A 27062-nucleotide genomic window follows, 5' to 3' on the forward strand; every position below is an offset into this window, starting at 1 on the left:
CCTTCTTTAGGAGACTGGCAGCTTTTCTGTCAATAGGGTCGCACAGGTTAGACGAGTCCTCAAAAGGGATGGCAGTCTTTTTGGCAACCTTTGCTACTGGGACGTAAATTTTAGGGATCTCTTCCCATAATTTGACTTCCTCGGGGTCAAATGGTAAGCGACCCTTAAAGTAATGAGATAGCACCAGCCGGCGTTCAGAATACTTCCACTCCTCAAATACTATGGCCTTAATATGTTCACTAATAGGAAAAACTGTCTGTCTCCATGACATAAGTCCCCCGAACATCAGGTCCTGTCTAGACTGTGGCTTGGAAGTCTCCTTGATCTGCATGGTACTTCTCACCGCCTGGACAAGCTCGTCCATTTTCTCTGACTGGAAAAGGTACTTTCTATGCTGGTCCTTGCTCCCTGAGGGGAGCTCCCCCTCTTCTTCTGAGACAGAGTCCCTTAGATCTGAACCGTCATCAGAACTATACTCCTGCTCTCTCTGGTCTTTCTCCCATCTGGCTCATTTGCGGCCTGGGATAGGTCTGGACGGATGTTGTGAAAGGCTGGACACAGAAGCCTGGACCGCCTACCAGATTAGGGACCTCATTTCTGAAAGCAGCGATGATTGCTCATCTTTCATGACTTTTGATGTACAAGGTGCACAAAGAGTCTTGCCCTGGGAGTCCGGGAGCTTTACTGTTGTGAATTCCGCTCTTGGGCTCCCTCCGGTGGTTGTAAGTAGCACTTTTGTGAATTCTGCTCTTGGGCTCCCTCCTGTGGTTTTGAGTGGTATAGCTGCTTCTTGGATTTAGTATCTGCAGCTGCTTCCACTGATCTTCTTTCTGCTCGGCTATTTTAGTCTGGCTTTATCCCTCAATCAATGCCAGTTGCCAATTGTTCTTGCCTGGAGGCACGGCTCTTGGATTTCCCTGACACTCTGACCCGTTCAGCAAAGTTAAGTCCTTCCTTGTCCTTTTGCAGTCCACTTGTAGTGGACTTTTTGTTCAGCACATTTATGTTTTGTTCATTTGTCCAGCTTATCAGTATGTATCTATTTAGCTAAGCTGGAAGCTCTGGGCTGCAGATTTTGCCCCCACACCTTTAGTCAGGTGTGGAGATTTTTGCATATCTCTGCGGTGGACTTTTTCTAGTTTTTATTACTGACCGCACAGTGTTTCTTTCCTTACTGTCTGTCTAGCTAGAATTGGCCTCCTTTGCTAAATCTTGTTTCATACTATGTATGTCATTTCCTTCTCCTCTCACAGCCAATATTTGTGGGGGGCTGTCCTATCCTTTGGAGATTTTCTCTGAGGCAAGATAGCTTTCCTGTTTCTACCTTTAGGAGTAGCTAGTTCTCCGGCTGTGACGAGATGTCCAGGGAGTGACAGGAACATTCCACGGCTACTGCTAGTGTTGTGTTAAGATCAGGGACTGCGGTCTGTATAGTTACCACCTGCCCAGAGCTAGTCGCATGTCGCTCCTAAATTACCAGTCCATAACAGTGCAACTGGCCAAGAATGAGTTGAATGCATCTCAAAAGAAGGAAAAGAAAAAGAGTTCTGAGCCATTTTTTTTTTCTTTAGTCTGTTTTGTCTTTTTCCTTCCTCTTAATCTCTGGGTGGATTTGGGTGCAGACATGGATGTTCAGGGTTTGTTTTCTCGTGTGGATCAGCTTGCTGCAAGAGTTCAGAGTATCCAAGATTATGTTGTTCAGACTCCAGCCTTAGAGCCTAGAATTCCTACTCCAGATTTGTTTTACGGGGATAGATCTAAATTTTTGAACTTTAAAAATAACTGCAAATTGTTTTTTGCTCTGAAACCCCGTTCCTCTGGTGACCCCACTCAGCAAGTTAAAATAGTTATTTCTCTGCTGCGTGGTGACCCTCAGGACTGGGCATTCTCCCTTGAGTCAGGGGATCCGGCATTGCTTAATGTAGATGCATTTTTTCAATCGCTCGGATTATTGTATGACGAACCTAACTCTGTAGAGCATGCTGAGAAAACACTTTTGGCCCTGTGTCAGGGTCAGGAAGCGGCAGAATTGTACTGCCAGAAATTTAGAAAATGGTCTGTGCTCACTAAATGGAATGAGGATGCTCTGGCAGCAATTTTCAGAAAGGGTCTTTCAGAAGCCCTTAAAGATGTTATGGTGGGGTTCCCCACGCCTGTTGGTTTGAGCAAATCTATGTCCCTAGCCATTCAGATTGATCGGCGCCTGCGCGAGCGCAAAGTGGTGCACCATATGGCAGCGTCCTCTGAGCGGAGTCCTGAGCCTATGCAATGTGATAGGATTCTGACTAGAGCGGAACAGAGGGGATACAGATGTCAGAATGGGCTGTGTTTTTACTGTGGTGATTCTGCTCATACGATTTCTGATTGCCCTAAGCGTATTAAGAGGGTCGCTAGATCTGTTACCATTAGTACTGTACAGCCTAAGTTTCTCCTGTCTGTGACCCTGATTTGCTCATTGTCATCTTTCTCTGTCATGGCATTTGTGGATTCAGGCGCTGCCCTGAATTTAATGGACTTAGATTTCGCCAGGCGCTGTGGCTTTTCTTTGCAGCCTTTGCAGAGTCCTATTCCCTTGAGGGGTATTGATGCTACACCGTTGGCCAAGAATAAACCTCAGTATTGGACTCAGCTGACTATGTGCATGGCTCCAGCACATCAGGAAGATTGTCGTTTTCTGGTGTTGCATAATTTACATGATGTTGTTGTACTGGGTTTTCCATGGTTACAAGTACACAATCCAGTGTTGGATTGGAAATCGATGTCTGTGTCTAGTTGGGGTTGTCAAGGGGTACATAGTGACGTTCCTTTAATGTCAATTTCCTCTTATCCCTCTTCTGATGTTCCTGAATTTTTGTCAGATTTCCAGGATGTATTCGATGATCCCAAGTCCAGTTCCCTTCCTCCTCATAGGGACTGTGATTGTGCTATCGACTTGGTTCCTGGCTGTAAGTTCCCTAAGGGCCGACTCTTCAATCTGTCTGTGCCAGAGCATGCCGCTATGCGGAGCTATGTTAAAGAGTCTTTAGAGAAGGGGCATATTCGGCCTTCTTCGTCACCATTGGGAGCAGGATTCTTTTTTGTTGCCAAGAAGGATGGCTCCTTGAGACCCTGTATTGATTATCGCCTTCTTAATAAGATCATGGTCAAATTCCAATACCCTTTACCTTTGCTCTCTGATTTGTTTGCTCGGATTAAGGGGGCTAGTTGGTTTACCAAGATTGACCTTCGAGGGGCGTATAATCTTGTTCGTATTAAACAGGGTGACGAATGGAAAACTGCATTTAATACGCCCGAAGGCCACTTTGAATACCTGGTGATGCCTTTCGGGCTTTCTAATGCTCCTTCTGTATTTCAGTCCTTCATGCATGATATTTTTCGCAATTATCTTGATAAATTCTTGACTGTGTATTTGGATGATATTTTGATTTTTTCCAATGATTGGGAGTCTCACGTGAAGCAGGTCAGGATGGTATTCCAGATCCTTCGTGATAATGCTCTATTTGTGAAGGGGTCTAAGTGCCTATTTGAGGTCCAGAAGGTCTCTTTTTTGGGGTTTATTTTTTCTCCGTCGTCTATAGAAATGGATCCTGTTAAGGTCCAAGCCATTCATGACTGGGTTCAACCCACATCTGTGAAGAGCCTTCAGAAATTTTTGGGCTTTGCTAATTTTTATCGCCGTTTCATTGCCAACTTCTCTAGTGTGGTTAAGCCCCTGACCGATTTGACGAAGAAGGGCGCTGATGTGGCAAATTGGTCCTCTGAGGCTCTGGAGGCCTTTCAGGAGCTTAAGCGCCGATTTACTTCTGCCCCGGTCTTGCGTCAGCCTGATGTGTCTCTTCCTTTTCAGGTTGAGGTTGACGCTTCTGAGATTGGGGCAGGGGCCGTTTTGTCACAGAGGAATTCTGATGGTTCCTTGATGAAACCATGTGCCTTTTTCTCCCGAAAGTTTTCGCCTGCGGAACGCAATTATGATGTCGGCAATCGGGAGTTGTTGGCTATGAAGTGGGCATTTGAGGAGTGGCGACATTGGCTTGAGGGAGCCAAGCACCGCGTTGTGGTCTTGACCGATCATAAGAATCTGATTTACCTCGAATCGGCCAAGCGGCTGAACCCTAGACAGGCTCGATGGTCCCTGTTTTTCTCCCGTTTCGATTTTGTGGTCTCGTATCTTCCGGGATCTAAGAATATTAAGGCGGATGCCCTCTCTAGGAGTTTTTTGCCTAATTCTCCTGGAGTTCTTGAGCCGGTTGGCATTCTTAGAGAAGGGGTGATTCTTTCTGCCATCTCCCCTGATTTACGGCGGGTGTTTCAGGAATTTCAGGCTGATAAACCTGACCGCTGTCCTGTGGGGAAGCTGTTTGTTCCTGATAGATGGACAAGTAAGGTAATTTCTGAGGTCCATTGTTCTGTGTTGGCCGGTCATCCTGGGATTTTTGGTACCAGGGATTTGGTTGCTAGGTCCTTTTGGTGGCCTTCCTTGTCGCGGGATGTGCGTTCTTTTGTGCAGTCCTGTGGGACCTGTGCCTGGGCTAAGCCTTGCTGTTCCCACGCTAGTGGGTTGCTTTTGCCTTTGCCTGTCCCTGAGAGGCCCTGGACGCATATTTCCATGGATTTTATTTCAGATCTTCCTGTGTCTCAGAGGATGTCTGTTATCTGGGTGGTTTGTGACCGGTTCTCTAAAATGGTCCATTTGGTACCTTTGTCTAAATTGCCTTCCTCCTCTGATTTGGTTCCATTGTTTTTTCAGCATGTGGTTCGTTTGCATGGCATTCCGGAGAATATTGTGTCTGACAGAGGTTCCCAGTTTGTCTCCAGGTTTTGGCGTTCCTTTTGTGCTAGGATGGGCATTAATTTGTCTTTTTCTTCGGCGTTCCATCCTCAGACAAATGGCCAAACTGAGCGAACTAATCCAACCTTGGAAACCTATTTGAGATGCTTTGTGTCTGCTGATCAGGATGATTGGGTGGCTTTCTTGCCGTTGGCCGAGTTTGCCCTTAATAATCGGGCAGTTCGGCAACTTTGGTTTCGCCTTTTTTTTGTAATTTTGGTTTCCATCCTCGTTTTTCTTCAGGGCAGGTTGAGCCTTCTGATTGTCCTGGTGTTGATTCCGTGATGGACAGGTTACAGCAGATTTGGACTCATGTGGTAGACTATTTGACGTTGTCTCAGGAAAAGGCTCAGCGTTTTGCTAACCGCCGTCGGTGTGTTGGTCCTCGGCTTCGTGTGGGGGATTTAGTCTGGTTATCTTCTCGTCATGTTCCTATGAAGGTTTCTTCCCCTAAGTTCAAGCCTCGGTTTATTGGTCCTTATAAGATTTCTGAGATTATCAATCCAGTATCTTTTCGTTTGGCCCTTCCAGCCTCTTTTGCCATCCACAATGTTTTCCATAGATCGTTGTTGCGGAGATATGTGGTACCTGTGGTTCCCTCTGTTGATCCTCCTGCCCCGGTGTTGGTTGAGGGGGAATTGGAATATGTGGTTGAAAAAATTTTGGATTCTCGTTTTTCGAGGCGGAGGCTTCAGTATCTTGTCAAGTGGAAGGGTTATGGCCAGGAGGATAATTCTTGGGTGGTTGCCTCCGATGTCCATGCCGCCGATTTGGTTCGTGCTTTTCACTTGGCTCGTCCTGATCGGCCTGGGGGTTCTTGTGAGGGTTCGGTGACCCCTCCTCAAGGGGGGGGTACTGTTTTGAATTCCGCTCTTGGGCTCCCTCCGGTGGTTGTAAGTAGCACTTTTGTGAATTCTGCTCTTGGGCTCCCTCCTGTGGTTTTGAGTGGTATAGCTGCTTCTTGGATTTAGTATCTGCAGCTGCTTCCACTGATCTTCTTTCGGCTCGGCTATTTTAGTCTGGCTTTATCCCTCAATCAATGCCAGTTGCCAATTGTTTTTGCCTGGAGGCACGGCTCTTGGATTTCCCTGACACTCTGACCCGTTCAGCAAAGTTAAGTCCTTGCTTGTCCTTTTGCAGTCCACTTGTAGTATCTATTTAGCTAAGCTGGAAGCTCTGGGCTGCAGATTTTGCCCTCCACACCTTTAGTCAGGTGTGGAGATTTTTGCATATCTCTGCGGTGGACTTTTTCTAGTTTTTATTACTGACCGCACAGTGTTTCTTTCCTTACTGTCTGTCTAGCTAGAATTGGCCTCCTTTGCTAAATCTTGTTTCATACTATGTATGTCATTTCCTTCTCCTCTCACAGCTAATATTTGTGGGGGGCTGTCCTATCCTTTGGGGATTTTCTCTGAGGCAAGATAGCTTTCCTGTTTCTACCTTTAGGAGTAGCTAGTTCTCCGGCTGTGACGAGATGTCCAGGGAGTGACAGGAACATTCCACGGCTACTGCTAGTGTTGTGTTAAGATCAGGGACTGCGGTCTGTATAGTTACCACCTGCCCAGAGCTAGTCGCATGTCGCTCCTAAATTACCAGTCCATAACACTTTACATGGCATACAGGACATCTGTTAGACTTTGCCGAGACCTTGCCGGGTCTTTTAGCTGTGGTCAGGGGAGCAGCGGGGGTTCCATTATCCTAAACAAGATAAGATAGGGAGTAATAGGCTAGACCTGTGCTAAGATCTATCTGAGGTGAGGGTGGACTGCGCCAGGTGCACTTACCCCTCCATGCTCAAGCATGTCTCCTTCCATAGTTGTCTTCCGCAACTCCAGCTAGAAGCACCGCGGCACGACACAGGATGCTATTTGCCAGAAGCGTCCACACTGCTATGCGTTCCACCACTGGAGCACATGCACTTCCCCGCTTTCAAGATTTCACCGGAAGTGACATTACTGGAAATGACGCAGTCCCACCGAAACTCCGGAAGCCGCTCTGGCTCGGAAGATCTGCTTACCACGCTGGATGTAGCATCGCAAAAGACAGCGACCCTCCGCTATCTGCGAGGAGCCCTTCATCTGCACTGTCGCACCGCGTCCAAAGCTGAGAGCCTCCCACCGGGAGGAACGGCTCTATCCAGGAGCCTCGTCCTGCTCCTGGCCTTTGGGGTAGAGGGACTCCCCCTTGGGAAGTTTCGACCCTGAGCCTCTTGGCAGGGGGAAGGGTATTGGCAAGCCGCATGATCCCCCTGAGCCCGGTAAGCCTGCGCAGCGCTTCTCGTGCTTCCCTGCGTGCAGGGACAGGAAAAACACTGAGGAATTGGGGGTGGGATATGACCTTTAAACCTCGTGTGTTTCCTGTCCCGGCAAGGAGGAGGAGGATGTCCTCCAGGGTGCTGTCAGGAGGGACGTCCTGGAAAAGGAGAAGCTTTATTGATAACGCGTTTCGGAGGGGTTCCAATTCCTTCATCAGGTTCTTTTCTCTCCAAAACTGACATTGGCACCAATGGTTGCAATGCAACAACTTTTATTAGAGTCTAGAGACCATGTCTTTGTCATTCAGGTGAGCAATATGTCACAGCCTGTTGCATTAACACTATCCTTTTTTTTTTGCAGTGGGCAGTAAAGCACTTTTACCATGACTTTATAGCCGTCATATGGTATGAATCTAACATGACATCCACATGCAAATGTTAAAGAGATTACCTACTTCTGACCATCTTTTTATTAGGTCTTCTGAAAACAAATATGGCTTCCTGATGCTTAGATCCTGAACAACCAGCTATAATCTGCAGTCCTACCAACGGGAAAGAAATGCATTATATTGTGTCTATTGAAAATCAGGGACCATGTGTGTATAATCTTTGGGTGTCCCGAGTCTTCAAAAGTACACAATGCTTTTTGCAGCTCTAAATAATTGATGGAGTTCCCAAATGAGGGTTGTCTAAAGCAGAAAACTCGGTAAAAAAATCTTTTGTTACATATACTGTAGTTGTGTAGACAAACATTAATTGGAGTAACTAATAATAATAACAGTAAAAAATCTCATGTTTTCAAAACTATGCAAAGACCACAATTTTTGAAAACTATAAAATTGCCATTTTTCAAAGATGTAAATATGATTTATTTTTATAAGAAATGGCTTGTACTCAATGAAGTAAGAGATTAATCTATGACTCTACCTGCCATAGTAGGCAAAAAAACAAAACACACATGAACTTTCAGCTCCATATGTTGTTTTTGCTGAAATGGCGTCTCCTCTCTGAAAATCGTGACAGATAGAGTACAAGGAGAAATATGTCCAGATGTTAAAGGAAATGTGGTACTATATAATTAAAAAGAACTTTAAGCTGAATGAGGCTTGAGGGAGAGCGAGATGCCGGCTCTTAGTCAACATCAAACATTCCATTCAGTTCCCTTCTGGCCTCAGCCACCAGTCTTAAAAGTTTGCACGCAGTTACAGTGCAGAAATAACACCTTGCCAAAGGGCAGGATTGTAAAGGAAGATTCCAGGTTTTGATCCCTTTCACCTCTTTTTAATTACACAATAACATAATGCCAATAATGTGTTTATCACAAAATCAGCTTTATCTCTCCCGATAATCTATGTTCCAATCAAATCTGTTATGTGAAAAATACTAAGGCCCAGGGTCATCTATATCAAGTTAGATTTTATTACAAAAGCAAGAATGAAAGTTATTTCCTTTTTAACCAATACCTCTCAGCTACATCAGATCATCGGAACTTTGAAATACTGTATTTAGTGCAGTTTTCTTCAATAGCACGTTACTTCACTGTGTAATTTTTGTTCATACACACACTCAACTTCATACCACATTTATACATTCAGGACGTGTATTAAAACGCTATCTGCTACAAATTAAATTCTGTTCCCATAGTCTTGCTGGCCAATACTCAGCAAACAGCTGTATTCCAATTTTTAAAACCTACCAGTATAAGCGTAGTGAGTTTACTGGTAACTTGAAGAGTTTGTCCACTACTATCCTTAGGATAGGTTAACAATGTCAGATTGGCTGTGGTCCGGTACCCAACACCCCGTCAATCAGCTGTCAACAGTGTCAGCGCCAGCCGACGCCTCACATATGTACTCACTTGCCGAACTGCTTCGTCTAGTTGTAATGTCTGCTTCAGGGTACTACACACCGACCTCATATTCAAATCAATAGGAGATGGATGTGCAGTACCTTCCAGCAGCCACTACAAGTAGACTGAGCAGCTGGACAAGTGAGGACTTCTGGCCGTCGCCGCCAACACTGATAACAGCGATGGAAATGCCGTGTGTCGTACCCAGGTTGATGAAACATTGATGACCTATCCTAAGGCTAGACTATCAATGTAAAAGTAGCGGACAACCTCTTTAAACCCTGGACATGACTAATATAAGTATTGATAGGACTAGAGATGGGTGAACCTGAACAGTTAAGTTTGGCATCCATACCGAAACATCTACTGTTCGGGCATGGACACCGAACACAGACTTCACCGGAAAGTCTGTGTTACTGTTTGGGTTTGGCCCCCCGTATACCAGGTCTTTGTCATGCTGCCATGTGCATGACAGTGTGGCAAACACTGCTTCTGATCGTCGATAAAATCATCACCGCCAGCCAGACTGCTGCGGTTCCCATGCTGTCAAAAGACAGAGTGAGCGTGCAACTGTGATCAGAGGTATAAAGTTTATCTCTGGTCACTGGTGTTGGCTGATGGGATTATTGTTCCCATCAGCCGACACCTGCTACCGCTAATAACAGCAAGAGCAGGAGTGACCGTGCTGTAAATAAATAATTTAAAAAAAAACGGCATGGGTTCCCCTGTGTTTTTGATAAACAGCCAGGCAAAACTCACAGCTGGGGGCTGCAACACTCAGCTGTCAGCATAAGTGAGGCTGGTTGTCAAGAATAGAGGGGTCTCCACTCCGATTTTTAAAATAATTTAAATAAATTAAAAAAACGACGTGGGGTCCCCCCATTTTTGACATCCAGTCTTCCTAAAGCATACAGTTGAGGGCTGGCATTCTCAGACTGGTAAGGGGCCGTGAATATTGGCCCCTCGCAGCCTAAAAATAGCAGCCCACAGCTGCCCAGAAAAGGCGCATCTGTTAGAAAAAAAAAAAAAAACACACTTTTACTCTTTTATTTAAAAATATCAAACACAGTTATACACAGCTACCGCCTAATTCCAGTGAATCCATTGTCTCCTGTAATAAAACAAAAATAAAAAAACAACCATAACCCTCACCTGTTCATCATTTTTTTCCATGGCGTAGTTCATGTCTGGGGGATAAACAGTTTTCAACCTGGACAGTGTCAAGATGCGTCCATTCAGGCTGAGAACCACTGATGAATGACTGGCGGTGATGTCTTCGAGGCTGCGTTCCGAGCCGGCAAATGAACTGCAGTGACCTCGTTGAGATTACCGCTAGCACAGTGAGAAAAAGTCTCACAGTGCAGGGGGGAGTTCACCGCAGTTCAAAATCACCGCAGTTTAAAATCACCGCAGTGAAATTCTCCCAGTGAATTCTTCAGTAGAAATAGAAACAGCTATTCTGTTAGCAGAGACTTGTGTTGTGCTAAATGAACTCTCATTTGCTGGTTTGAATTGCAATTTTGACAACCAGATGGAGCCCCAGGCCGGGGGCAGTGCAAGTAAATAGCAGATAGTGACTGACGGGAATGGTTGGTTCGGTGACCATCTTGGGAGATCGAGTTGAGAGCGGAAATCTTTGTTGAGCGTCATCCATGGAGCCGAAATCCCCAGGATCCAACATCTGTGATGCACCTGAAGCGCCCTCCAGCAAGCCAGTTATGGTACGACACACTAGTTAGAAACTCATCATCCCTTGGTCAAACAGCCATCGTCCAAGCGGGCTCATAGTGACCAGACACATGTTGCTAAGTCCTGAGCTCAGGCCCACTGCAAGGATTACGATAGGAGCGTGCACGCACACATTGTTAGTTTAGAGCCAAACAAAGACAGGCAGAAACACAGGCACTTGAGTGCATCAGTGCCCATCAGACTCAGCTTGCTGAACTACTAGTGACTTACAGAGACTACAGTATTAAAGGGGATCTACCGAAGTATACAGAGGTGATCCGAGGAGCAGCCCATTGCACTCACATGGCCCTTAAAGTGAACACAACAGTGTATAATTCAATAACTGGGTTCTACCTTGAGGTTTAGAGTCATTTTGTTAAGTTTGTAAGCTGCTATGCTGCATCACCAATAGGCCACCCATAGCATTCATTTGATTGTTCCAGTTTTCCAGTTAAATGCTCAGTTGCCACACTAGGCGGGTGCAAAACTAGATAAATTAGAGCAATGTAGTCAACATTTCCATGCCTACTGAGTGGCGCAGCACAGTGGTCCTTGTCAGTTCTGACCAGGTGTGTTTGAATTAACCTGTTAAATTTTGTTGGTTGGTTGAAGCCTGAGTTTAACAGTAAAAGTAAATTTGTCAGGTTTAGTGTTTACTGTTTTCCTTGTCCATGGCTTCGCTGTATCCTGGGGAGCCCACCCTGGTCCATGTCTTACACTAGCAAAATGCAAAACTAAAGAAGAATCATTCAGGAAGGATTTAGGCCTAATGCAGATGTCCATTCTTCAAGTATGTGTTCTACCCATGATTTTCACAGATGATTTTCACAGATAGAACACATACTCAGTATAATCTATGGGGCTATTCTCATGAACTCATCAAAAAATCAGGAGACATGTCCATTTTTTTACTGGCGTCACTGATCAAAATTACCCATAAAAGTCTATAGGTCTGTGAAAATCATGGACATGGTGTGTATGGCATCAGTCCACGTGCTGTCCATGAGTTATATTGCAATGTGTAGGAGATGCTTTGTAATTTATTTATTTATCCATAGGTGAAAATCATTAATAAATGACTGATAATAAAATTGAAACACTGACCAAACAAAGATGGAAATCCAATAAAAATGACATAAACTCAGACCTTTTTATAAGTGCTTGAAATATCACGAACTTATGAAGGAGACTTAAGAGAGAGTGTTTTTTTACCACCACATGCAAAACCATTCCCATTCTGGGGGTCGTCTTTCTGTTGCCTCCCCAGTGCACCTGTGGTCACTTTCATTTGCACTAAAGCATGTGAGATTTCCAACCTTTTATGATTCCTAACTGGACAGATTGGTATCCCTAAAATTTAATTTTGGATTTTACTGGAATGTGCAAGTGTTGCCTTCATTTTTTGAGTAGTGCTGAGAGCTATGTCATGGTAAGAGCTGAGTGAGACAGGCTGCAGCAATGTAAAACGGAAGGTAAGAGCATTTTTCATGGGGAATAAGCCACTGACCTCTGAACTTGCAGTTTCACAAGCAGGTATGTCGGAAAAAGCAGCTCTTCACTACAATTAGCTAACAACATCCAGATATGCAAATATTTATTCTTGGACTATAGCTGATTTCAAGGATAATATGGTACAACCAAGGGGTTAGCCTGCTTACAGCTATGTTCACATGACCAGTAATCATGAGTTAGAGCAGATCCAGTAGCAATCCTTTAACAAAAAGGTTGTGTAGACACTACTTTATTGTCCAGCTCAAAAAATGGATTTCGACAGCATCCATTTTTTGAACATTGAAATCTATGGAAAACAGATCAGTTAATTTGTTTTTCTTTAATTTGAAAAGGATCCGTTTTTGCTTAAGTTTTTTCTTTAACTAATCCATTTTCCATAGTCTTCAATGTTATAGAAAAAGGGATCCAGTTGAAATCTGTTTTTTTTTTAGCTAGAGAAAAAAGTTGCATCTGGATTACCTTTCTGTTAACCGATTTGCTACTGGATCCGTTCTAACTGATGATTACTGGACATGTGAACATCACCTTAGCTGACTCTTCAGTCACTGAAAATCTGATTAAAGGGCCTTTTGCACTAGTGTGACTTTCATTAGAATGTTATGTCAAATTTTCAGTAATACATTTCTGTGTAGTGCCAAAAGGCTTTGAGAGATCTGTCATTAGTAATTTAAGATCATATTATTTCACATGTAGCCATGAATTCTCACATTTATCTTGACATCATTTTCATTTCAAATGACAAAAACTTATTAGAAAGTCTTAAATGTGATGTACATGCAGGATATCACAGCTGCAGACAACTGAATGAACACTGACCATTTTGGAAGAAGAATTTAGTGAAACTTCGACATTTTTCTCTACTTTGTGAATTCTATTCTAACCTTTTGCCTAAATAAAGGAAGAGGCAGAGTAAACAGATACTTTGACAATACAGAAGTTCCTTATTGTGTACAGCACTTCAGATGGTAATTTTCACATCAAAGATGTTGGATGGTGACAATTTCCTCTACAAGATTTCATTTTTCACTGCAAGACAATCAAGAGTTATCTTGTTATCAGAGAGCTGAAACCCAGAGTCGCATATCTTGTCTGAACTTTATACAATGTTGTGTATGGAATGAAATGACTGCGCGTGTGCTTTTCAGGTGCTTAAATTCAGTTTTCTCTGTTTTTCATTCTTTGTGCAATATTAGAAAGTTTGTAGCATGACTGAAGCTATCATGGAACTATTTCTGTTGTGTGCTGCAATAACTATATAGTAGAAATGAGCAAATAAATTTGAGTGGAATTGAATTCTAACTCAATATTCAAAAAATCCACCAAAATGTGGATTTTTTGTAATTTGTTTATTAGCAGATTCAGCAACATGGGATCCACACACTTGGGTGCATTATACTGTATGGATGACTATTGGGTGTATTAAACTGTATGGACTATGGGATGCATTATTCTGTATGGACAATAGGGAGTACATTATGCTGTATTGTCTATGGGGTGCATTATACTGTATGGACTATGGGTGCACTATAATATACTGAGGACAATGGGGTGCATTATACTGTATGGGCTGTAGGTACTGCATTATGCTGTATGAACTATGGGGTGCATTATGCTATACAAAGAACTATGGGTGCATTATACTGTATGGACTATGGGGTGCATTATACTGTGTGGACTATGAAGTGCATTATAATATACTGAGGATTATGGGGTGCATTATTCTATATAGAGGACTATGGGGTGTGTTATGCTGAATAGACTATGGGGTGCATTATGCTATACAGAGAACTATGGATGCATTATACTGTATGGACTATGGAGTGCATTATACTGTATGGATTATAGGGTGCATTATAAAATACTGAGAACTTTTTGCGTGCATTATACTATACAGAGGACTATGGAGTGCATTATGCTGTATGGACTATGGGGTGCATTATATTATGCAGAGTACTATGGGGTGCATTATGATGTATGGGGGACTATGGCGTGCATTATAAAATACTGAGAACTTTTTGCGTGCATTATACTATACAGAGGACTATGGAGTGCATTATGCTGTATAGACTATGGGGTGCATTATATTATGCAGAGTACTATGGGGTGCATTATGATGTATGGGGGACTATGGGGTGCATTATACTGTAGGAATATGGGGTGCATTATAATATACAGAGGACTATGGGGTGCATTTCACTATACAGAGGACTATGGGGTGCATTATACTATACAGAGGACTATGGAGAGCATTATGGTGAATGGACTATGGGGTGCATTATACTATATGAACTATGGGGTGCATTATACTATACAGAGGACTATGGGAAGCTATATACTGTATAGGCTCTGGGATGCACTATACTAAACAGAGAACTATCTGTTGCATTATACTATACAGAGGACTGTGGGGTGCATAATACTGTATGGAGGACTATGGGGTGCATTATACTATCCAGAGGATTATGGGATGCATTATGCTGTATGGAGGATTATCGGGTGCATTATACAGTATGAACTATGGGGTGTATTGTATATTATATTATACTAAACTAAGCACCATGGGTTACATTATACTATACAAAGCACTATGTGGTACATTATACTGTATAGACCACAGGGTGCATTATAATGTATGGACTATGGGGGGTGCTTACAGATGTGTGGATGATGGGGTGCATTATTCTATACAGAGGACTATGGGGTGCATTATATTGTATGGATTATAATAATAGTAATAAACTATTTATATAGTGCCAATGTATTCCGCGGCACTTTACAGTTTTTGCGCACATTATCATTGCTGTCCCTGATGGGGCTGATGTTCTAAATTCCCAATCAGTATGGAATGTGGGAGGAAATCGGAGTACCCAGAGGAAACCTGTGCAAACATGGGGAGAACATATAAACTCCTTGTAGATGTTGTCCTTGGTGGGATTTGAACCCAGGACTCCAGCACTGCAAGGCTGCAGTGCTAACCACTGAGCCATCATGCTGCTCTTGGGGTGCATTATACTATACAGAAGAATAGGAGATGCATCATGCTGTTTGGACTATGGGGTGCATTATACTATACAAAAGACAATAGGGTGCATTATATTGTATGGACTATGTGGTGCATTATACTATACAGAGACCTATGGGGTGCATTATACTATACAGAAGACTATAGGGTTCATTATATTGCATGGACTATGGGGTGCATTATACTGCATGAAGGGCTGTTTCGAAGGTCATAGTTGGAGGATTATACTGGTTTTGGGTCACCATACTTTTAGGAGTGAGTTGAGAAGTGGTGTACAGTTGGTTCATCATACTGTGGATGTGGAGGGTACTATGGAGGAATTCATTGTGGAGTTATCTTACAGTGTTTGTTGGCACCTTTGTTGACATCATACTTATGAGCGCAATTAAAGAGGGCTCTAGTGCGCCGGTAGGAGAAAAATTAGAGGGCACACAGTACCACACAGTAGATGCAGTAATAGGGACACATACAGCAGCAGTATATCAGCATTGGGTATCAGTAGGATAAAGAGTTTGTGCAGGTTGTAGATAGATGGTGATGGTGCCTAAAATGTGAGAAGTCATATGTGTCTTTGTCGTAATCTCTGCAGCTGAGTCCTGGTTGTCGAAGTTGTCATGTCGGTCTGGGCCAGATGGAAAAGACAGGAAACGTGAACGACTCCACCAGAAAGAATGTCAGCTGTAAGTCACCATCAATAAAGGTACCGTTACACTAAATGACTTACCAACGATCACGACCAGCGATACGACCTGGCCGTGATAGTTGGTAAGTCGTTGTGTGGTCGCTTGGGAGCTGTCACACAGACAGCTCTCTCCAGCGACCAACGATCAGGGGAACGACTTCGGCATCGTTGAAACTGTCTTCAACGATGCCGAAGTCCCCCTGCAGCACCCGGGTAACCAGGGTAAACATTGGGTTACTAAGTGCAGGGCCGCGCTTAGTAACCCGATATTTACACTGGTTACCATTGTAAAAGTAAAAAAAAAAAAACACTACATGCTCACATTCTGATGTCTGTCACGTCCCCCGCCGGCGTCCACAGGGTTAAAACTGCTTTCGGCAAGAGCGCTGCTAATATGCACACGCTGCTGCCGAGAGCTTCCCTGCACTGAATGTGTCAGCGCCGGCAGTAACAGCGGTGACGTCACCGCTGTGCTCTGCTTTACGGCCGGTGCTGACACAGTCAGGGCAGGGAAGCTCTCGGCAGCTGCGCGTGCATATTAGCTGCGCTCCTGCCGAAAGCAGTTTTAACCCTGTGGACGCCGGGGGACGTGACAGACATCAGAATGTGAGTATGTACTGTTTTTTTTTTTACTTTTACAATGGTAACCAGGGTAAATATCGGGTTACTAAGCACGGCCCTGCGCTTAGTAACCCGATATTTACCCTGGTTACAAGTGAACACATCGCTGGATCGGCGTCACACACGCCGATCCAGCGATGACAGCGGGTGATCAGCGACCAAAAAAAGGTCCTGATCATTCCCATCGACCAACGATCTCCCAGCAGGGGCCTGATCGTTGGTCTCTGTCACACATAACGAGATCGTTAGCGGGATCGTTGCTACGTCACCAAAAGCGGGACGTTGCAACGATATCTGTCATGATTCCCCAATGGCATGGGAACATCAGAAACACAAAAATAACAGACTAGCTCTCGGGTGATGGAAACTCAAGCTGACCGTGACCTAAATCTACCACACAACTAACAGTAGCCAGGGAGCATTCCTACGGCTGCCTAAATGCCACGCGCCAGCCGGAGAACTAACTACGCCTGGAAGAGGAAGCAACAGACCTGGCTTACCTCTAGAGAAATTCCCCAAAGATGATAGTAGCCCCCACATATATTAACGGTGAGTTCAGAGGAAAAGACATACACAGTATGAAGGTAGATTTAGCAAAGCGAGGTCCACTTACTAGATAGAGGAAGGATACAAAAGAGGACTTCACGGTCAGCTGAAAAAACCCTTTCAAAAACCCATCCTGAAATTACTTTAAGACTCCTGTGTCAACTCATGACACAGGAGTGGCAATTTCAGTCCACAAGAGCTTCCAGTAACAGGAAATGACAAAACTGTAAACTGGACAAGAAATACAAAACAATAAGGACAAGAGTCCACTTAGCTGATCAGCAGACTAGTAGCAGGAACATGCAACTGAATGACTCAGGTTACAATGATGACCGGCAAGGAAGTGACTGGAGAGCAAGGCTAAATAGGGAACTCCCAAAACTGATGGAAGCAGGTGAGCTGAGGCAGAAAAGCACACACAAGTCTCCAGTACCACCAGCCACCACCAGGGGAGCCCAAAAAGCGGATCACAACAGTACCCCCCCTTAACCCCTTAAGCCCCGAGGGTGGTTTCCACGTTAATGACCAGGCCAATTTTTACAATTCTGACCACTGTCCCTTTATGAGGTTATAACTCTGGAACGCTTCAACGTATCTTGGCGATTCTGACATTGTTTTCTCGTGACATATTGTACTTCATGTTAGTGGTAAAATTTCTTCGATATAACTCGCAATTTTCCAACTTTGAATTTTTATGCCCTTAAATCACAGACATATGTCACACAAAATACTTAATAAATAACATTTCCCACATGTCTACTTTACATCAGCACAATTTTGGAACCAAAATTTTTTTTTGTGACGGAGTTATAAGGGTTAAAAGTTGACCAGCAATTTCTCATTTTTACAACACCATTTTTTTTTAGGGACCACATCTCATTTGAAGTCATTTTGACGGGTCTATATGATAGAAAATACCCAAGTGTGACACCATTCTAAAAACTGCACCCCTCAAGGTGCTCAAAACCACATTCAAGAAGTTTATTAACCCTTCAGGTGTTTCACAGGAATTTTTGGAATGTTTAAATAAAAATGAACATTTAACTTTTTTTCACACAAAATTTATTTTCAGCTCCAATTTGTTTTATTTTACCAAGGGTAACAGGAGAAAATAGACCCCAAATGTTGTTGTACAATTTGTCCTGAGTACGCTGATACCCCATATGTGGGGGTAAACCACAGTTTGGGCGCATGGCAGAGCTTGGAAGCAAAGGAGCGCCATTTGACTTTTCAATGCAAAATTGACTGGAATTGAGATGGGACGCCATGTTGCATTTGGAGAGCCCCTGATGTGCCTAAACATTGAAACCCCTAACAAGTGACACCATTTTGGAAAGTAGACCCCCTAAGGAACTTATCTAGATGTGTGGTGAGCACTTTGACCCAACAAGTGCTTTACAGAAGTTTATAATGCAGAGCCGTAAAAATAAAAAATCATATTTTTTCACAAAAATGATCTTTTCACCCCCAATTTTTTATTTTCCCAAGGGTAAGAGAAGAAATTGGACCCCAAAAATTGTTGTGCAATTTGTCCTGAGTACACTGATACCCCATATGTGGGTGTAAACCATTGTTTGGGCGCAGGGCAGAGCTCAGAAGGGAAGGAGCGCCATTTGACTTTTCAATGCAAAATTGACTGGAATTGAGATGGGACGCCATGTTGCGTTTGGAGAGCCCCTAATGTGCCTAAACATTGAAACCCCCCACGAGTGACACCATTTTGGAAAGTAGACCCCTTAAGGAACTTATCTAGATGTGTGTTGAGCACTTTGACCCAACAAGTGCTTCACAGAAGTTTATAATGCAGAGCCATAAAAATAAAAAATCATATTTTTTCACAAAAATGATCTTTTCACCCCCATTTTTTTATTTCCCCAAGGGTAAGAGAAGAAATTAGACCACAAAAGTTGTTGTGCAATTTGTCCTGAGTACGACGATACCCCATATGTGGGTGTAAACCATTGTTTGGGCGCATAGCAGAGCTCAGAAGGGAAGAAGCGCTATTTTACTTTTCAATGCAAAATTGACTGGAATTAAGATGGGATGCCATGTTGCGTTTGGAGAGCCCCTGATGTGCCTAAACATTAAACCCCCCCCACAAGTGACACCATTTTGGAAAGTAGACCCCCTAAGGAACTTATCTAGATGTGTTTTGAGAGCTTTGAACCCCCAAGTGTTTCACTACAGTTTATAACGCAGAGCCGTGAAAATAAAATTTTTTTTTTTTTTTCACAAAAATGATTTTTTAGCCCCCAGTTTTGTATTTTCACAAGGGTATCAGGATAAATTGGACCCCAAAAGTTGTTGTCCAATTTCTCTGGAGTACGCTGATACCCCATTTGTGGGGAGGGACCACTGTTTGGGCGCATGACAGAGCTCGGAAGGGAAGGAGCGCCATTTGGAATGCAGACTTAAATGGATTGGTCTGCAGGCGTCACGTTGCATTTGCAGAGCCCCTGATGTACCCAAACAGTACAAACCCCCCACAAGTGACCCCATATTGGAAACTAGACCCCCCCAAGGAACTTATCTAGATGTGTTGTGAGAACTTTGAACCCCCAAGTGTTTCACTACAGTTTACAACGCAGAGCCGTGAAAATAAAAAATCTTTTTTTTTCCCACAAAACTTATTTTTTGGCCCCCAGTTTTGTATTTTCCCAAGGGTAGCAGGAGAAATTGGACCCTAAAAGTTGTTGTCCAATTTGTCCTGAGTACGCTGATACCCCCTATGTGGGGGGGAACCACTGTTTGGGCGCATGACAGAGCTCGGAAGGGAAGGAGCGCCATTTGGAATGCAGACTTAAATGGATTGGTCTGCAGGCGTCACGTTGCATTTGCAGAGCCCCTGATGTACCCAAACAGTACAAACCCCCCACAAGTGACCCCATATTGGAAACTAGACCCCCCAAGGAACTTATCTAGATGTGTTGTGAGAACTTTGAACCCCCAAGTGTTTCACTACAGTTTATAACGCAGAGCCGTGAAAATAAAAATTATTTTTCTTTTTCACAAAAATGATTTTTTAGCCCCCAGTTTTGTATTTTTACAAGGGTATCAGGATAAATTGGACCCTAAAAGTTGTTGTCCAATTTGTCCTGAGTACGCTGATACCCCCTATGTGGGGGGGAACCACTGTTTGGGCGCATGACAGAGCTCGGAAGGGAAGGAGCGCCATTTGGAATGCAGACTTAAATGGATTGGTCTGCAAGCGTCACGTTGCATTTGCAGAGCCCCTGATGTACCCAAATAGTACAAACCCCCCACAAGTGACCCCATATTGGAAACTAGACCTCCCAAGGAACTTATCTAGATGTGTTGTGAGAACTTTGAACCCCCAAGTGTTTCACTACAGTTTACAACGCAGAGCCGTGAAAATAAAACATATTTTTTTTCCCACAAAAATGATTTTTAGCCCCCCAAATTTTTATTTTCCCAAGGATAACAAGAGAACTTGGACCCCAGAAGTTGTTGTTCAATTTGTCCCTAGTACGCTGATACCCCATATGTTGGGGTAAACCCCTTTTTGGACGCACGGGAGAGCTCGGAAGGGAAGGAGCACTGTTTTACTTTTTCAACGCAGAATTGGCTGGAATTGAGATTGGACGCCATGTCGCGTTTGGAGAGCCCCTGATGTGCCTGAACAGTGGAATCTCCCCAATTCTACCTGAAACCCTACCCCTAACCTCACCCCTGTTTACTGAACATTTTCTGAAAGTCATAAGTGCCACGTATATAAGTGCCACGTATATAAGTGCCACGTATATAAGTGCCACGTATATAAGTGCCACGTATTTAAGTGCCACGTATTTAAGTGCCACGTATTTAAGTGCCACGATATTTAAGTGCCACAATATTTCAGTGCCACGTATTTCAGTGCCACGTATTTCAGTGCCACGTATTTCAGGCACTGAAAAATACGTGGCACGTAAATACTTCAGTGCCACGATATTTCAGTGCCACGATATTTCAGTGCCACGTATTTCAGTGCCACGTATTTCAGGCACTGAAAAATACGTGGCACGTAAATACGTGGCACGTAAATACGTAGCACTTAAATACGTGGCACTTAAATACGTGGCACTTAAATACGTGGCACTTAAATACGTGGCACTTAAATACGTGGCACTTATATACGTGGCCACTGAAATATCGTGGCACTTATATACGTATATACGTATATAAACGTATATTTCAGTGCCACGTATTTCAGTGCCACGTATTTCAGGTTAGGGGTAGGGTTAGGGGTAGGGTTAGGTTTTTTTGTTTTTTTCTTGTTTTCTTGTGTTTTTCTATAAAAACGCATGCGTTTTACCGCGTTTACATGCATTTTTTCACACATGCGGTTTTTTTAAAAAACGCATGCAGATAAAAACGCAAGTGTGAAACCAGACTAAAAGACGCTTTTTATAGCAAAAAAGTTTTTGCGTCTCCACATTTTGAGACCTATAATTTTTCCACATTTTGGTCCACAGAGTCATGTGAGGTCTTGTTTTTTGCGGGATGAGTTGACGTTTTTATTGGTAACATTTTCGGACACGTGACCATTTTTTATCACTTTTTATTCCGATTTTTGTGAGGCAGAATAACCAAAAACCAGCTATTCATGAATTTCTTTTGGGAGAGGCGTTTATACCGTTCCGCGTTTGGTAAAATTGATAAAGCAGTTTTATTCGACGGGTCAGTACGATTACAGCGATACCTCATTTATATCATTTTTTTATGTTTTGACGCTTTTATACGATAAAAACTATTTTATAGAAAAAATAATTATTTTGGCATCGCTTTATTCTGAGGACTATAACTTTTTTATTTTTTTGCTGATGATGCTGTATGGTGGCTCGTTTTTTGCGGGACAAGATGACGTTTTCAGCGGTAACATGGTTATTTATATCCGTCTTTTTGATCGCGTGTTATTCCACTTTTTGTTCGGCGGTATGGTAATAAAGCGTTGTTTTTTGCCACGTTTTTTTTTTTTTTTCTTACGGTGTTTACTGAAGGGGTTAACTAGTGGGCCAGTTTTATAGGTTGGGTCGTTACGGACGCGGCGATACTAAATATGTGTACTTTTATTGTTTTTGTTTGTTTTTTTTAGATAAAGAAATGTATTTATGGGAATAATATTTTTATTTTTATTATTATTTATTTAGGAATTATTATTTTTTTTTTTTTACACATGTGGAAATTTTTTTTTTTACTTTTTTACTTTGTCCCAGGGGGGGACATCACAGATCGCAGATCTGATAGTGTGCACAGCACTCTATCAGATCCACGATCATACTTTCATCGGAGCAGGCTGCAGCTTTCATCTGCAGCCTGCTCCGACCCGGAAGTGCTCCCTGCAGGACCCGGATACAGCCCCTCGGCCATTTTGGATCCGGGGCCTGCAGGGAGAAGACGTTCGGTACGAGGTGAGTACATCACCTTGTACCGATCGTCTCAGGGAAGCCCGCAGGGAGCCCCCTCCCTGCGCGATGCTTCCCTGTACCGCCGGTACACCGCGATCATGTTTGATCGCGGTGTGCCGGGGGTTAATGTGCCGGGGGCGGTCCGTGACCGCTCCTGGCACATAGTGCCGGATGTCAGCTGCGATATGCAGCCGACACCCGGCCGCGATCGGCCGCGCTCCCCCCGTGAGCGCGGCCGATCGCGTATGACGTACTATACCGTCACCGGGAATTAAGGCCCACCCCACCTCGACGGTATAGTACGTCATATGGGATTAAGGGGTTAAGGAGGGGGCACCGAACCCTCACCAGAACCGCCAGGGCAACCTGGATGAGCCCTATGAAAGGCACGAACCAAATCCGAGGCATGAACATCAGAGGCAGTTACCCAAGAATTATCTTCCTGACCATAGCCCTTCCATTTAACCAGATACTGGAGTCTCCGCCTGGAAATACGGGAGTCCAAGATCTTCTCTATAACGTACTCCAATTCACCCTCAACCAGCACAGGAGCAGGAGGCTCAGCAGAAGGAACCACCGGCACCTCGTATCTCCGCAACAACAACCGATGGAACACATTATGGATAGCGAAAGATGCCGGAAGGTCCAAACGAAAGGAAACAGGGTTAATAATCTCCAAAATCCTATAGGGACCGATGAACCGAGGCTTAAATTTAGGAGAAGAAACCCTCATTGGGACAAAACGGGAAGACAACCACACCAAGTCCCCAACACGAAGGCGAGGACCAACCCGACGCTGGCGGTTAGCAAACCGCTGAGTCCTCTCCTGGAACAAATTCAAATTGTCCACCACTTGTTCCCAAATCCGATACAACCGATCCACCACAGCATCTACTCCAGGACAATCCGAAGACTCCACCTGACCAGAAGAAAAACGGGGATGAAACCCCGAATTGCAAAAGAAAGGGGAAACCAAAGTGGCCGAACTAGCCCGATTATTAAGAGCAAACTCCGCCAACGGCAAAAAGGCAACCCAATCATCCTGATCCGCAGACACAAAACACCTCAAATACGTCTCCAAAGTTTGATTAGTTCGCTCCGTCTGGCCATTAGTCTGAGGAAGGAAGGCAGACGAAAAAGACAAATCAATGCCCAACCTGGCACAGAATGCCCGCCAAAATCTAGAAACGAACTGGGTACCCCTATCAGAAACGATATTTTCAGGAATACCATGCAAGCGAACCACATTTTGAAAAAACAAAGGAACCAACTCAGACGAGGAAGGCAACTTAGGCAATGGCACCAAATGAACCATCTTAGAAAAACGGTCACACACCACCCAGATAACAGACATCCTCTGAGAGACAGGAAGATCAGAAATAAAGTCCATCGAGATGTGCGTCCAAGGCCTCTTCGGAATAGGCAAGGGCAACAACAACCCGCTAGCCCCAGAACAACAAGGCTTGGCCCGAGCACACACATCACAAGACTGCACAAAAACACGCACATCTCGAGACAGAGATGGCCACCAGAAGGATCTAGCCACCAAATCCCTGGTACCAAAAATTCCAGGATGACCCGCCAGCGTAGAAGAATGAACCTCCGAGATGACTCTACTGGTCCAATCATCAGGAACAAACAGTCTACCAGGTGGACAGCGATCAGGTCTATCCGCCTGAAACTCTTGCAAAGCACGTCGCAGATCTGGGGAAATAGCGGATAATATCACCCCATCCTTAAGGATACCTGTAGGTTCCGAATCACCAGGGGAATCAGGCTCAAAACTCCTAGAAAGGGCATCCGCCTTCACATTCTTAGAACCTGGTAGATACGAGACCACAAAATTAAACCGAGAGAAAAACAACGACCAGCGCGCCTGTCTAGGATTCAGGCGCCTGGCAGACTCAAGATAAATCAGATTCTTGTGATCAGTCAAAACCACCACCTGATGTCTAGCACCCTCAAGCCAATGACGCCGCTCCTCAAATGCCCACTTCATGGCCAAAAGCTCCCGATTACCGACATCATAATTTCTTTCGGCGGCAGAAAATTTTCGAGAAAAGAACGCACAAGGTCTCATCACTGAGCAATCGGAACTTTTCTGCGACAAAACCGCCCCCGCTCCGATCTCGGAAGCATCGACCTCAACCTGAAAGGGGAGAGAGACATCGGGCTGGCGCAACACAGGGGCAGACGAAAAGCGGCGCTTAAGTTCCCGAAAGGCCTCCACAGCGGCAGAGGACCAATTGGCAACATCAGCACCCTTCTTAGTCAAATCCGTAAGAGGCTTAGCAACACCAGAAAAACCAGTTATAAATCGACGATAAAAATTAGCAAAGCCCAAGAACTTCTGAAGACCCTTTAGAGAAGTAGGCTGCGTCCAGTCACAAATAGCCCGAACCTTGACAGGGTCCATCTCAACAGAAGAAGGGGAAAAAATGTACCCCAAAAAGGAAATTTTCTGAACCCCAAAAACATACTTAGAACCCTTTACACACAGAGAATTCTCCCGCAAGACCTGAAAAACCCTCCTGACCTGCTGAACATGAGACTCCCAGTCCTCAGAAAAAATCAAAATATCGTCCAAATACACAATCATAAATTTATCCAGATATTCACGGAAAATATCATGCATAAAGGACTGAAAAACTGAAGGTGCATTAGAAAGGCCGAAAGGCATTACTAAATACTCAAAGTGGCCCTCAGGCATATTAAATGCGGTTTTCCACTCATCCCCTTGCTTAATTCGCACCAAATTATACGCCCCACGGAGATCAATCTTGGAGAACCACTTAGCCCCCCTTATGCGAGCAAACAAATCAGTAAGCAGCGGCAAAGGATACTGATATTTGACAGTAATTTTATTCAGGAGTCGATAATCAATACAAGGCCTCAGCGAGCCATCCTTTTTAGAGACAAAGAAAAACCCAGCTCCTAAAGGTGATGAAGAAGGACGAATATGTCCCTTTTCCAGGGACTCCTTAACATACTCTCGCATGGCAGCATGCTCAGGTACAGATAGGTTAAACAAACGACCCTTTGGAAATTTACTGCCTGGAATCAGATCTATGGCGCAATCACACTCTCTGTGGGGAGGGAGAGAACCAATTTTAGGCTCTTCAAAAATATCCCCAAAATCCGACAAAAATGCCGGAATCTCAGAGGGAATAGATGACGAGATAGGAACCAAAGGTATGTCCCCATGAGCCCCCCGACATCCCCAGCTTAACACAGACATAGTTTTCCAGTCCAGTACTGGGTTATGAGATTGTAACCATGGTAATCCAAGCACTAAAACATCATGTAAATTATGCAGCACGAGGAAGCGAATCATCTCCTGATGGTCTGGAGTCATACGCATAGTCACTTGCGTCCAGAACTGTGGTCTATTACAAGCCAGAGGTGTAGAATCAATACCCTTCAGAGGTATAGGAACTTCCAGAGGCTCCAAATCAAACCCACAGCGCCTGGCGAAGGACCAATCCATGAGACTCAGAGCGGCGCCAGAGTCCACATAGGCATCCACGGTAATAACTGATAATGAACAAATCAGAGTTACAGACAGAAGAAATTTAGACTGTAAAGTGCCAATAGAAACAGACTTGTCAACCTTCCTAGTACGTTTAGAGCATGCTGATATAACATGCGCGGAATCACCACAGTAGAAGCACAAGCCATTTTTGCGCCTATAATTCTGCTGCTCGCTTCTTGACAGAATTCTGTCACATTGCATTTTCTCTGGCGTCCCTTCAGAAGATACCGCCAAATGGTGCACGGGTTTGCGCTCCCGCAAACGCCGATCAATCTGAATCGCCATTGTCATGGACTCATTCAGACCTGTGGGCGTAGGAAACCCCACCATGACATCCTTAACGGCATCAGAAAGGCCCTCTCTGATATTTGCCGCTAGGGCACACTCATTCCATTGAGTAAGCACAGACCATTTACGAAATTTTTGGCAGTATATCTCAGCTTCATCTTGCCCTTGAGACAGGGCTATTAAAGCTTTTTCAGCTTGAATCTCCAAATTAGGTTCCTCATACAGCAACCCTAAAGCCAGAAAAAACGCATCCACATTGCGCAACGCAGGATCCCCTGGTGTCAATGAAAATGCCCAATTTTGAGGGTCACCTCGCAGCAAAGAAATCACAATCTTAACCTGCTGAACAGGATCTCCAGAGGAGTGAGGTCTGAGTGAAAGGAATAATTTACAATTACATTTGAAATTCAGAAACCGAGATCTATCTCCGGAAAATACCTCTGGTGTAGGAATCTTAGGTTCAGAAATAGGAGTACGTATAACTTGTAAATTCTGAACCTTCGTAGCAAGATTATTTAAACCTGCAGCCAAACTCTGAGGGTCCATCCTTAAACCGGAGAGATCAGAGCCATTCAAGGATTAGAAGGAGAGAAAAGCAAGGCTGTAAATAGAGCAGAAATACAACTGAGCCAACTAAGTGGCAAACATGAAAGGGAAAAAAAAAAATCTACAGACTTCTTTTACTCTCCTTTCTTCTGCCAATTACTTTAACAGTGGCCGGTCATACTGTCATGATTCCCCAATGGCATGGGAATATCAGAAACACAAAAATAACAGACTAGCTCTCGGGTGATG

This window comes from Ranitomeya variabilis, chromosome 3 (genome assembly GCF_051348905.1).
Source record: "Ranitomeya variabilis isolate aRanVar5 chromosome 3, aRanVar5.hap1, whole genome shotgun sequence".
NCBI classification, from domain to species: domain Eukaryota; kingdom Metazoa; phylum Chordata; class Amphibia; order Anura; family Dendrobatidae; genus Ranitomeya; species Ranitomeya variabilis.